We start from the raw sequence: 12,500 nt of genomic DNA, 5'->3' as shown, positions 1-12,500 counted from the left end.
CAGGTGCACAAGTTCCATTTGGGTGACCAGGTGCACGCCGGCTTTTGGGTGACCAGGTGCACAAGTTCCATTTGGGTGACCAGGTGCACGCCGGCTTTTGGGTGACCAGGTGCACATGGTCCTTTGGGTGACCAGGTGCACGCCGGCCTTTGGGTGACCAGGTGCACACGGTTCTTTTGGGTGACCAGGTGCACATGGTCCTTTGGGTGACCAGGTGCACGCCGGCCTTTGGGTGACCAGGTGCACACGGTTCTTTTGGGTGACCAGGTGCACATGGTCCTTTGGGTGACCAGGTGCACGCCGGCCTTTGGGTGACCAGGTGCACATGGTCCTTTTGGGTGACCAGGTGCACATGGTCCTTTGGGTGACCAGGTGCACGCCGGCCTTTGGGTGACCAGGTGCACACGGTTCTTTTGGGTGACCAGGTGCACATGGTCCTTTGGGTGACCAGGTGCACGCCGGCCTTTGGGTGACCAGGTGCACATGGTCCTTTTGGGTGACCAGGTGCACATGGTCCTTTGGGTGACCAGGTGCACGCCGGCCTTTGGGTGACCAGGTGCACACGGTTCTTTTGGGTGACCAGGTGCACATGGTCCTTTGGGTGACCAGGTGCACGCCGGCCTTTGGGTGACCAGGTGCACATGGTCCTTTTGGGTGACCAGGTGCACATGGTCCTTTGGGTGACCAGGTGCACGCCGGCCTTTGGGTGACCAGGTGCACATGGTCCTTTGGGTGACCAGGTGCACGCCGGCCTTTGGGTGACCAGGTGCACATGGTCCTTTGGGTGACCAGGTGCACGCCGGCCTTTGGGTGACCAGGTGCACATGGTCCTTTTGGGTGACCAGGTGCACATGGTCCTTTGGGTGACCAGGTGCACGCCGGCCTTTGGGTGACCAGGTGCACATGGTCCTTTGGGTGACCAGGTGCACGCCGGCCTTTGGGTGACCAGGTGCACATGGTCCTTTGGGTGACCAGGTGCACGCCGGCCTTTGGGTGACCAGGTGCACATGGTCCTTTTGGGTGACCAGGTGCACATGGTCCTTTGGGTGACCAGGTGCACGCCGGCCTTTGGGTGACCAGGTGCACATGGTCCTTTTGGGTGACCAGGTGCACGCCGGCCTTTGGGTGACCAGGTGCACATGGTCCTTTTGGGTGACCAGGTGCACATGGTCCTTTGGGTGACCAGGTGCACGCCGGCCTTTGGGTGACCAGGTGCACACGGTCCTTTTGGGTGACCAGGTGCACGCCGGCCTTTGGGTGACCAGGTGCACATGGTCCTTTTGGGTGACCAGGTGCACGCCGGCCTTTGGGTGACCAGGTGCACGCCGGTCCTTTTGGGTGACCAGGTGCACAAGTTCCATTTGGGTGACCAGGTGCACGCGGTTCATAACAGCGCGGTTATCTGCTTTAATGTCCGAGGAGGGGTGCTTAAGTGTGGGTGCCCTGGTTCACCTGGTATGCGAGGTTGTGGAGGTGGGGGGGGGTCCCCTGCTGGTATCATCCCCGAAATAGAGGGGTGATACCCGGGTGGTGAGTAAGGGCCTACAAGCCTGGAGGTCAATAGCTCCAGGGGGTAAGCTCTACTGTCATGTCCGTAAATAGAGTGGTGTTACCCGGGTTTTGAACCATATTTTAATTTTTGGGTTACCAGATGCACACGGGTCTTTTGGAAAACAATCACAATCTGCATCCATCGTAATATCTTAAACTGTATATAAAGCACCTAAGGACGGGCCTGACCGAGAGAGGGCCGTAGTAGGGTACTCCCCTAGCGGGCTATATCAATAGAATGACCGGTAAAATGATTTAAAACAGTTTTATAATTTTTGGGTTACCAGATGCACACGGGTCTTTGGAAAACAATCACAATCTGCATCCATCGTAATATATGAAACTGTATATAAAGCACTGAAGGACGGCCCCGACCGAGACAGGGCCTTAGTGGGGTGCTCCCATAGCGGGCTATATCAATAGAATGACCGGTAAAAGTATTTAAAACCGTTTTATAATTTTTGGGTTACCAGATGCACGTTTTCAATCACCAGTTGCACGGAGGATTAATAGCAATCTGCATCCATCGTGATTTCTTAAAGTGTGTAAAAAGCACCCAAGGACGGCCCTGACAGAGAGAGGGCCGTAGTGGGGCACTCCCCTAGCGGGCTATATCAATAGAATGACGGGTAAAAGTATTTAAAACCCTTTTATAATTTTTGGGTTACCAGATGCACGTTTTCAATCACCAGGTGCACGGAGGAAAATGAGCATTTGCATCCATAGTCATGTTTTAAACCGTCCATAAAGCACTCTTGGCCGGCCCCGGCAGAGAGAGAAAGAGATGGTGAAAAAAAAAAAAAATCATCATCAGACCTTCCATAAATAATTCGGGCCGGCCCCCATTGCTAAAGGTCCGTAGTAGGGTGCGCCATAAGCGGACATGAATAGATGGAACACCGCTAACCGCATAGAGAACCGTGTTTTGGGTGACCAGGTGCACGTTTTCAATCACCAGTTGCACATTTTCAATCACCAGTTGCACGGAGGATTAATAGCAATCTGCATCCATCGCGATTTCTTAAAGTGTCTATAAAGCACTCAGGACGGGCCCGACCGAGACAGGGCCTTAGTGGGGTGCTCCCATAGCGGGCAACAATGAGAGGGGTGCCTTTAAATTCATTTTGAACCATATTTGAAATTTTGGGTTACCAGATGCACGTTTTCAATCACCAGTTGCACGGAGGATTAATAGCAATCTGCATCCATCGTGATTTCTTAAAGTGTGTAAAAAGCACCCAAGGACGGCCCTGACAGAGAGAGGGCCGTAGTGGGGCACTCCCCTAGCGGGCTATATCAATAGAATGACGGGTAAAAGTATTTAAAACCCTTTTATAATTTTTGGGTTACCAGATGCACGTTTTCAATCACCAGGTGCACGGAGGAAAATGAGCATTTGCATCCATAGTCATGTTTTAAACCGTCCATAAAGCACTCTTGGCCGGCCCCGGCAGAGAGAGAAAGAGATGGTGAAAAAAAAAAAAAAATCATCATCAGACCTTCCATAAATAATTCGGGCCGGCCCCCATTGCTAAAGGTCCGTAGTAGGGTGCGCCATAAGCGGACATGAATAGATGGAACACCGCTAACCGCATAGAGAACCGTGTTTTGGGTGACCAGGTGCACGTTTTCAATCACCAGTTGCACATTTTCAATCACCAGTTGCACGGAGGATTAATAGCAATCTGCATCCATCGCGATTTCTTAAAGTGTCTATAAAGCACTCAGGACGGGCCCGACCGAGACAGGGCCTTAGTGGGGTGCTCCCATAGCGGGCAACAATGAGAGGGGTGCCTTTAAATTCATTTTGAACCATATTTGAAATTTTGGGTTACCAGATGCACGTTTTCAATCACCAGTTGCACGGAGGATTAATAGCAATCTGCATCCATCGTGATTTCTTAAAGTGTGTAAAAAGCACCCAAGGACGGCCCTGACAGAGAGAGGGCCGTAGTGGGGCACTCCCCTAGCGGGCTATATCAATAGAATGACGGGTAAAAGTATTTAAAACCCTTTTATAATTTTTGGGTTACCAGATGCACGTTTTCAATCACCAGGTGCACGGAGGAAAATGAGCATTTGCATCCATAGTCATGTTTTAAACCGTCCATAAAGCACTCTTTGGCCGGCCCCGGCAGAGAGAGAAAGAGATGGTGAAAAAAAAAAAAAATCATCATCAGACCTTCCATAAATAATTCGGGCCGGCCCCCATTGCTAAAGGTCCGTAGTAGGGTGCGCCATAAGCGGACATGAATAGATGGAACACCGCTAACCGCATAGAGAACCGTGTTTGGGTGACCAGGTGCACGTTTTCAATCACCAGTTGCACATTTTCAATCACCAGTTGCACGGAGGATTAATAGCAATCTGCATCCATCGCGATTTCTTAAAGTGTCTATAAAGCACTCAGGACGGGCCCGACCGAGACAGGGCCTTAGTGGGGTGCTCCCATAGCGGGCAACAATGAGAGGGGTGCCTTTAAATTCATTTTGAACCATATTTGAAATTTTGGGTTACCAGATGCACGTTTTCAATCACCAGTTGCACGGAGGATTAATAGCAATCTGCATCCATCGTGATTTCTTAAAGTGTGTAAAAAGCACCCAAGGACGGCCCTGACAGAGAGAGGGCCGTAGTGGGGCACTCCCCTAGCGGGCTATATCAATAGAATGACGGGTAAAAGTATTTAAAACCCTTTTATAATTTTTGGGTTACCAGATGCACGTTTTCAATCACCAGGTGCACGGAGGAAAATGAGCATTTGCATCCATAGTCATGTTTTAAACCGTCCATAAAGCACTCTTGGCCGGCCCCGGCAGAGAGAGAAAGAGATGGTGAAAAAAAAAAAAAAATCATCATCAGACCTTCCATAAATAATTCGGGCCGGCCCCCATTGCTAAAGGTCCGTAGTAGGGTGCGCCATAAGCGGACATGAATAGATGGAACACCGCTAACCGCATAGAGAACCGTGTTTTGGGTGACCAGGTGCACGTTTTCAATCACCAGTTGCACATTTTCAATCACCAGTTGCACGGAGGATTAATAGCAATCTGCATCCATCGCGATTTCTTAAAGTGTCTATAAAGCACTCAGGACGGGCCCGACCGAGACAGGGCCTTAGTGGGGTGCTCCCATAGCGGGCAACAATGAGAGGGGTGCCTTTAAATTCATTTTGAACCATATTTGAAATTTTGGGTTACCAGATGCACGTTTTCAATCACCAGTTGCACGGAGGATTAATAGCAATCTGCATCCATCGTGATTTCTTAAAGTGTGTAAAAAGCACCAAGGACGGCCCTGACAGAGAGAGGGCCGTAGTGGGGCACTCCCCTAGCGGGCTATATCAATAGAATGACGGGTAAAAGTATTTAAAACCCTTTTATAATTTTTGGGTTACCAGATGCACGTTTTCAATCACCAGGTGCACGGAGGAAAATGAGCATTTGCATCCATAGTCATGTTTTAAACCGTCCATAAAGCACTCTTGGCCGGCCCCGGCAGAGAGAGAAAGAGATGGTGAAAAAAAAAAAAAAATCATCATCAGACCTTCCATAAATAATTCGGGCCGGCCCCCATTGCTAAAGGTCCGTAGTAGGGTGCGCCATAAGCGGACATGAATAGATGGAACACCGCTAACCGCATAGAGAACCGTGTTTTGGGTGACCAGGTGCACGTTTTCAATCACCAGTTGCACATTTTCAATCACCAGTTGCACGGAGGATTAATAGCAATCTGCATCCATCGCGATTTCTTAAAGTGTCTATAAAGCACTCAGGACGGGCCCGACCGAGACAGGGCCTTAGTGGGGTGCTCCCATAGCGGGCAACAATGAGAGGGGTGCCTTTAAATTCATTTTGAACCATATTTGAAATTTTGGGTTACCAGATGCACGTTTTCAATCACCAGTTGCACGGAGGATTAATAGCAATCTGCATCCATCGTGATTTCTTAAAGTGTGTAAAAAGCACCCAAGGACGGCCCTGACAGAGAGAGGGCCGTAGTGGGGCACTCCCCTAGCGGGCTATATCAATAGAATGACGGGTAAAAGTATTTAAAACCCTTTTATAATTTTTGGGTTACCAGATGCACGTTTTCAATCACCAGGTGCACGGAGGAAAATGAGCATTTGCATCCATAGTCATGTTTTAAACCGTCCATAAAGCACTCTTGGCCGGCCCCGGCAGAGAGAGAAAGAGATGGTGAAAAAAAAAAAAAATCATCATCAGACCTTCCATAAATAATTCGGGCCGGCCCCCATTGCTAAAGGTCCGTAGTAGGGTGCGCCATAAGCGGACATGAATAGATGGAACACCGCTAACCGCATAGAGAACCGTGTTTTGGGTGACCAGGTGCACGTTTTCAATCACCAGTTGCACATTTTCAATCACCAGTTGCACGGAGGATTAATAGCAATCTGCATCCATCGCGATTTCTTAAAGTGTCTATAAAGCACTCAGGACGGGCCCGACCGAGACAGGGCCTTAGTGGGGTGCTCCCATAGCGGGCAACAATGAGAGGGGTGCCTTTAAATTCATTTTGAACCATATTTGAAATTTTGGGTTACCAGATGCACGTTTTCAATCACCAGTTGCACGGAGGATTAATAGCAATCTGCATCCATCGTGATTTCTTAAAGTGTGTAAAAAGCACCCAAGGACGGCCCTGACAGAGAGAGGGCCGTAGTGGGGCACTCCCCTAGCGGGCTATATCAATAGAATGACGGGTAAAAGTATTTAAAACCCTTTTATAATTTTTGGGTTACCAGATGCACGTTTTCAATCACCAGGTGCACGGAGGAAAATGAGCATTTGCATCCATAGTCATGTTTTAAACCGTCCATAAAGCACTCTTGGCCGGCCCCGGCAGAGAGAGAAAGAGATGGTGAAAAAAAAAAAAAAATCATCATCAGACCTTCCATAAATAATTCGGGCCGGCCCCCATTGCTAAAGGTCCGTAGTAGGGTGCGCCATAAGCGGACATGAATAGATGGAACACCGCTAACCGCATAGAGAACCGTGTTTTGGGTGACCAGGTGCACGTTTTCAATCACCAGTTGCACATTTTCAATCACCAGTTGCACGGAGGATTAATAGCAATCTGCATCCATCGCGATTTCTTAAAGTGTCTATAAAGCACTCAGGACGGGCCCGACCGAGACAGGGCCTTAGTGGGGTGCTCCCATAGCGGGCAACAATGAGAGGGGTGCCTTTAAATTCATTTTGAACCATATTTGAAATTTTGGGTTACCAGATGCACGTTTTCAATCACCAGTTGCACGGAGGATTAATAGCAATCTGCATCCATCGTGATTTCTTAAAGTGTGTAAAAAGCACCCAAGGACGGCCCTGACAGAGAGAGGGCCGTAGTGGGGCACTCCCCTAGCGGGCTATATCAATAGAATGACGGGTAAAAGTATTTAAAACCCTTTTATAATTTTTTGGGTTACCAGATGCACGTTTTCAATCACCAGGTGCACGGAGGAAAATGAGCATTTGCATCCATAGTCATGTTTTAAACCGTCCATAAAGCACTCTTGGCCGGCCCCGGCAGAGAGAGAAAGAGATGGTGAAAAAAAAAAAAAATCATCATCAGACCTTCCATAAATAATTCGGGCCGGCCCCCATTGCTAAAGGTCCGTAGTAGGGTGCGCCATAAGCGGACATGAATAGATGGAACACCGCTAACCGCATAGAGAACCGTGTTTTGGGTGACCAGGTGCACGTTTTCAATCACCAGTTGCACATTTTCAATCACCAGTTGCACGGAGGATTAATAGCAATCTGCATCCATCGCGATTTCTTAAAGTGTCTATAAAGCACTCAGGACGGGCCCGACCGAGACAGGGCCTTAGTGGGGTGCTCCCATAGCGGGCAACAATGAGAGGGGTGCCTTTAAATTCATTTTGAACCATATTTGAAATTTTGGGTTACCAGATGCACGTTTTCAATCACCAGTTGCACGGAGGATTAATAGCAATCTGCATCCATCGTGATTTCTTAAAGTGTGTAAAAAGCACCCAAGGACGGCCCTGACAGAGAGAGGGCCGTAGTGGGGCACTCCCCTAGCGGGCTATATCAATAGAATGACGGGTAAAAGTATTTAAAACCCTTTTATAATTTTTGGGTTACCAGATGCACGTTTTCAATCACCAGGTGCACGGAGGAAAATGAGCATTTGCATCCATAGTCATGTTTTAAACCGTCCATAAAGCACTCTTGGCCGGCCCCGGCAGAGAGAGAAAGAGATGGTGAAAAAAAAAAAAAATCATCATCAGACCTTCCATAAATAATTCGGGCCGGCCCCCATTGCTAAAGGTCCGTAGTAGGGTGCGCCATAAGCGGACATGAATAGATGGAACACCGCTAACCGCATAGAGAACCGTGTTTTGGGTGACCAGGTGCACGTTTTCAATCACCAGTTGCACATTTTCAATCACCAGTTGCACGGAGGATTAATAGCAATCTGCATCCATCGCGATTTCTTAAAGTGTCTATAAAGCACTCAGGACGGGCCCGACCGAGACAGGGCCTTAGTGGGGTGCTCCCATAGCGGGCAACAATGAGAGGGGTGCCTTTAAATTCATTTTGAACCATATTTGAAATTTTGGGTTACCAGATGCACGTTTTCAATCACCAGTTGCACGGAGGATTAATAGCAATCTGCATCCATCGTGATTTCTTAAAGTGTGTAAAAAGCACCCAAGGACGGCCCTGACAGAGAGAGGGCCGTAGTGGGGCACTCCCCTAGCGGGCTATATCAATAGAATGACGGGTAAAAGTATTTAAAACCCTTTTATAATTTTTGGGTTACCAGATGCACGTTTTCAATCACCAGGTGCACGGAGGAAAATGAGCATTTGCATCCATAGTCATGTTTTAAACCGTCCATAAAGCACTCTTGGCCGGCCCCGGCAGAGAGAGAAAGAGATGGTGAAAAAAAAAAAAAATCATCATCAGACCTTCCATAAATAATTCGGGCCGGCCCCCATTGCTAAAGGTCCGTAGTAGGGTGCGCCATAAGCGGACATGAATAGATGGAACACCGCTAACCGCATAGAGAACCGTGTTTTGGGTGACCAGGTGCACGTTTTCAATCACCAGTTGCACATTTTCAATCACCAGTTGCACGGAGGATTAATAGCAATCTGCATCCATCGCGATTTCTTAAAGTGTCTATAAAGCACTCAGGACGGGCCCGACCGAGACAGGGCCTTAGTGGGGTGCTCCCATAGCGGGCAACAATGAGAGGGGTGCCTTTAAATTCATTTTGAACCATATTTGAAATTTTGGGTTACCAGATGCACGTTTTCAATCACCAGTTGCACGGAGGATTAATAGCAATCTGCATCCATCGTGATTTCTTAAAGTGTGTAAAAAGCACCCAAGGACGGCCCTGACAGAGAGAGGGCCGTAGTGGGGCACTCCCCTAGCGGGCTATATCAATAGAATGACGGGTAAAAGTATTTAAAACCCTTTTATAATTTTTGGGTTACCAGATGCACGTTTTCAATCACCAGGTGCACGGAGGAAAATGAGCATTTGCATCCATAGTCATGTTTTAAACCGTCCATAAAGCACTCTTGGCCGGCCCCGGCAGAGAGAGAAAGAGATGGTGAAAAAAAAAAAAAATCATCATCAGACCTTCCATAAATAATTCGGGCCGGCCCCCATTGCTAAAGGTCCGTAGTAGGGTGCGCCATAAGCGGACATGAATAGATGGAACACCGCTAACCGCATAGAGAACCGTGTTTTGGGTGACCAGGTGCACGTTTTCAATCACCAGTTGCACATTTTCAATCACCAGTTGCACGGAGGATTAATAGCAATCTGCATCCATCGCGATTTCTTAAAGTGTCTATAAAGCACTCAGGACGGGCCCGACCGAGACAGGGCCTTAGTGGGGTGCTCCCATAGCGGGCAACAATGAGAGGGGTGCCTTTAAATTCATTTTGAACCATATTTGAAATTTTGGGTTACCAGATGCACGTTTTCAATCACCAGTTGCACGGAGGATTAATAGCAATCTGCATCCATCGTGATTTCTTAAAGTGTGTAAAAAGCACCCAAGGACGGCCCTGACAGAGAGAGGGCCGTAGTGGGGCACTCCCCTAGCGGGCTATATCAATAGAATGACGGGTAAAAGTATTTAAAACCCTTTTATAATTTTTGGGTTACCAGATGCACGTTTTCAATCACCAGGTGCACGGAGGAAAATGAGCATTTGCATCCATAGTCATGTTTTAAACCGTCCATAAAGCACTCTTGGCCGGCCCCGGCAGAGAGAGAAAGAGATGGTGAAAAAAAAAAAAAATCATCATCAGACCTTCCATAAATAATTCGGGCCGGCCCCCATTGCTAAAGGTCCGTAGTAGGGTGCGCCATAAGCGGACATGAATAGATGGAACACCGCTAACCGCATAGAGAACCGTGTTTTGGGTGACCAGGTGCACGTTTTCAATCACCAGTTGCACATTTTCAATCACCAGTTGCACGGAGGATTAATAGCAATCTGCATCCATCGCGATTTCTTAAAGTGTCTATAAAGCACTCAGGACGGGCCCGACCGAGACAGGGCCTTAGTGGGGTGCTCCCATAGCGGGCAACAATGAGAGGGGTGCCTTTAAATTCATTTTGAACCATATTTGAAATTTTGGGTTACCAGATGCACGTTTTCAATCACCAGTTGCACGGAGGATTAATAGCAATCTGCATCCATCGTGATTTCTTAAAGTGTGTAAAAAGCACCCAAGGACGGCCCTGACAGAGAGAGGGCCGTAGTGGGGCACTCCCCTAGCGGGCTATATCAATAGAATGACGGGTAAAAGTATTTAAAACCCTTTTATAATTTTTGGGTTACCAGATGCACGTTTTCAATCACCAGGTGCACGGAGGAAAATGAGCATTTGCATCCATAGTCATGTTTTAAACCGTCCATAAAGCACTCTTGGCCGGCCCCGGCAGAGAGAGAAAGAGATGGTGAAAAAAAAAAAAAAATCATCATCAGACCTTCCATAAATAATTCGGGCCGGCCCCCATTGCTAAAGGTCCGTAGTAGGGTGCGCCATAAGCGGACATGAATAGATGGAACACCGCTAACCGCATAGAGAACCGTGTTTTGGGTGACCAGGTGCACGTTTTCAATCACCAGTTGCACATTTTCAATCACCAGTTGCACGGAGGATTAATAGCAATCTGCATCCATCGCGATTTCTTAAAGTGTCTATAAAGCACTCAGGACGGGCCCGACCGAGACAGGGCCTTAGTGGGGTGCTCCCATAGCGGGCAACAATGAGAGGGGTGCCTTTAAATTCATTTTGAACCATATTTGAAATTTTGGGTTACCAGATGCACGTTTTCAATCACCAGTTGCACGGAGGATTAATAGCAATCTGCATCCATCGTGATTTCTTAAAGTGTGTAAAAAGCACCCAAGGACGGCCCTGACAGAGAGAGGGCCGTAGTGGGGCACTCCCCTAGCGGGCTATATCAATAGAATGACGGGTAAAAGTATTTAAAACCCTTTTATAATTTTTGGGTTACCAGATGCACGTTTTCAATCACCAGGTGCACGGAGGAAAATGAGCATTTGCATCCATAGTCATGTTTTAAACCGTCCATAAAGCACTCTTGGCCGGCCCCGGCAGAGAGAGAAAGAGATGGTGAAAAAAAAAAAAAAATCATCATCAGACCTTCCATAAATAATTCGGGCCGGCCCCCATTGCTAAAGGTCCGTAGTAGGGTGCGCCATAAGCGGACATGAATAGATGGAACACCGCTAACCGCATAGAGAACCGTGTTTTGGGTGACCAGGTGCACGTTTTCAATCACCAGTTGCACATTTTCAATCACCAGTTGCACGGAGGATTAATAGCAATCTGCATCCATCGCGATTTCTTAAAGTGTCTATAAAGCACTCAGGACGGGCCCGACCGAGACAGGGCCTTAGTGGGGTGCTCCCATAGCGGGCAACAATGAGAGGGGTGCCTTTAAATTCATTTTGAACCATATTTGAAATTTTGGGTTACCAGATGCACGTTTTCAATCACCAGTTGCACGGAGGATTAATAGCAATCTGCATCCATCGTGATTTCTTAAAGTGTGTAAAAAGCACCCAAGGACGGCCCTGACAGAGAGAGGGCCGTAGTGGGGCACTCCCCTAGCGGGCTATATCAATAGAATGACGGGTAAAAGTATTTAAAACCCTTTTATAATTTTTGGGTTACCAGATGCACGTTTTCAATCACCAGGTGCACGGAGGAAAATGAGCATTTGCATCCATAGTCATGTTTTAAACCGTCCATAAAGCACTCTTGGCCGGCCCCGGCAGAGAGAGAAAGAGATGGTGAAAAAAAAAAAAAAATCATCATCAGACCTTCCATAAATAATTCGGGCCGGCCCCCATTGCTAAAGGTCCGTAGTAGGGTGCGCCATAAGCGGACATGAATAGATGGAACACCGCTAACCGCATAGAGAACCGTGTTTTGGGTGACCAGGTGCACGTTTTCAATCACCAGTTGCACATTTTCAATCACCAGTTGCACGGAGGATTAATAGCAATCTGCATCCATCGCGATTTCTTAAAGTGTCTATAAAGCACTCAGGACGGGCCCGACCGAGACAGGGCCTTAGTGGGGTGCTCCCATAGCGGGCAACAATGAGAGGGGTGCCTTTAAATTCATTTTGAACCATATTTGAAATTTTGGGTTACCAGATGCACGTTTTCAATCACCAGTTGCACGGAGGATTAATAGCAATCTGCATCCATCGTGATTTCTTAAAGTGTGTAAAAAGCACCCAAGGACGGCCCTGACAGAGAGAGGGCCGTAGTGGGGCACTCCCCTAGCGGGCTATATCAATAGAATGACGGGTAAAAGTATTTAAAACCCTTTTATAATTTTTGGGTTACCAGATGCACGTTTTCAATCACCAGGTGCACGGAGGAAAATGAGC

The sequence above is a fragment of the Oncorhynchus mykiss genome, unplaced genomic scaffold (genome assembly GCF_013265735.2).
Source record: "Oncorhynchus mykiss isolate Arlee unplaced genomic scaffold, USDA_OmykA_1.1 un_scaffold_60, whole genome shotgun sequence".
Taxonomy (NCBI): domain Eukaryota; kingdom Metazoa; phylum Chordata; class Actinopteri; order Salmoniformes; family Salmonidae; genus Oncorhynchus; species Oncorhynchus mykiss.
The sequence above is the reverse complement of the archived record's forward strand: the minus strand, read 5'-3'. Positions refer to the sequence as shown.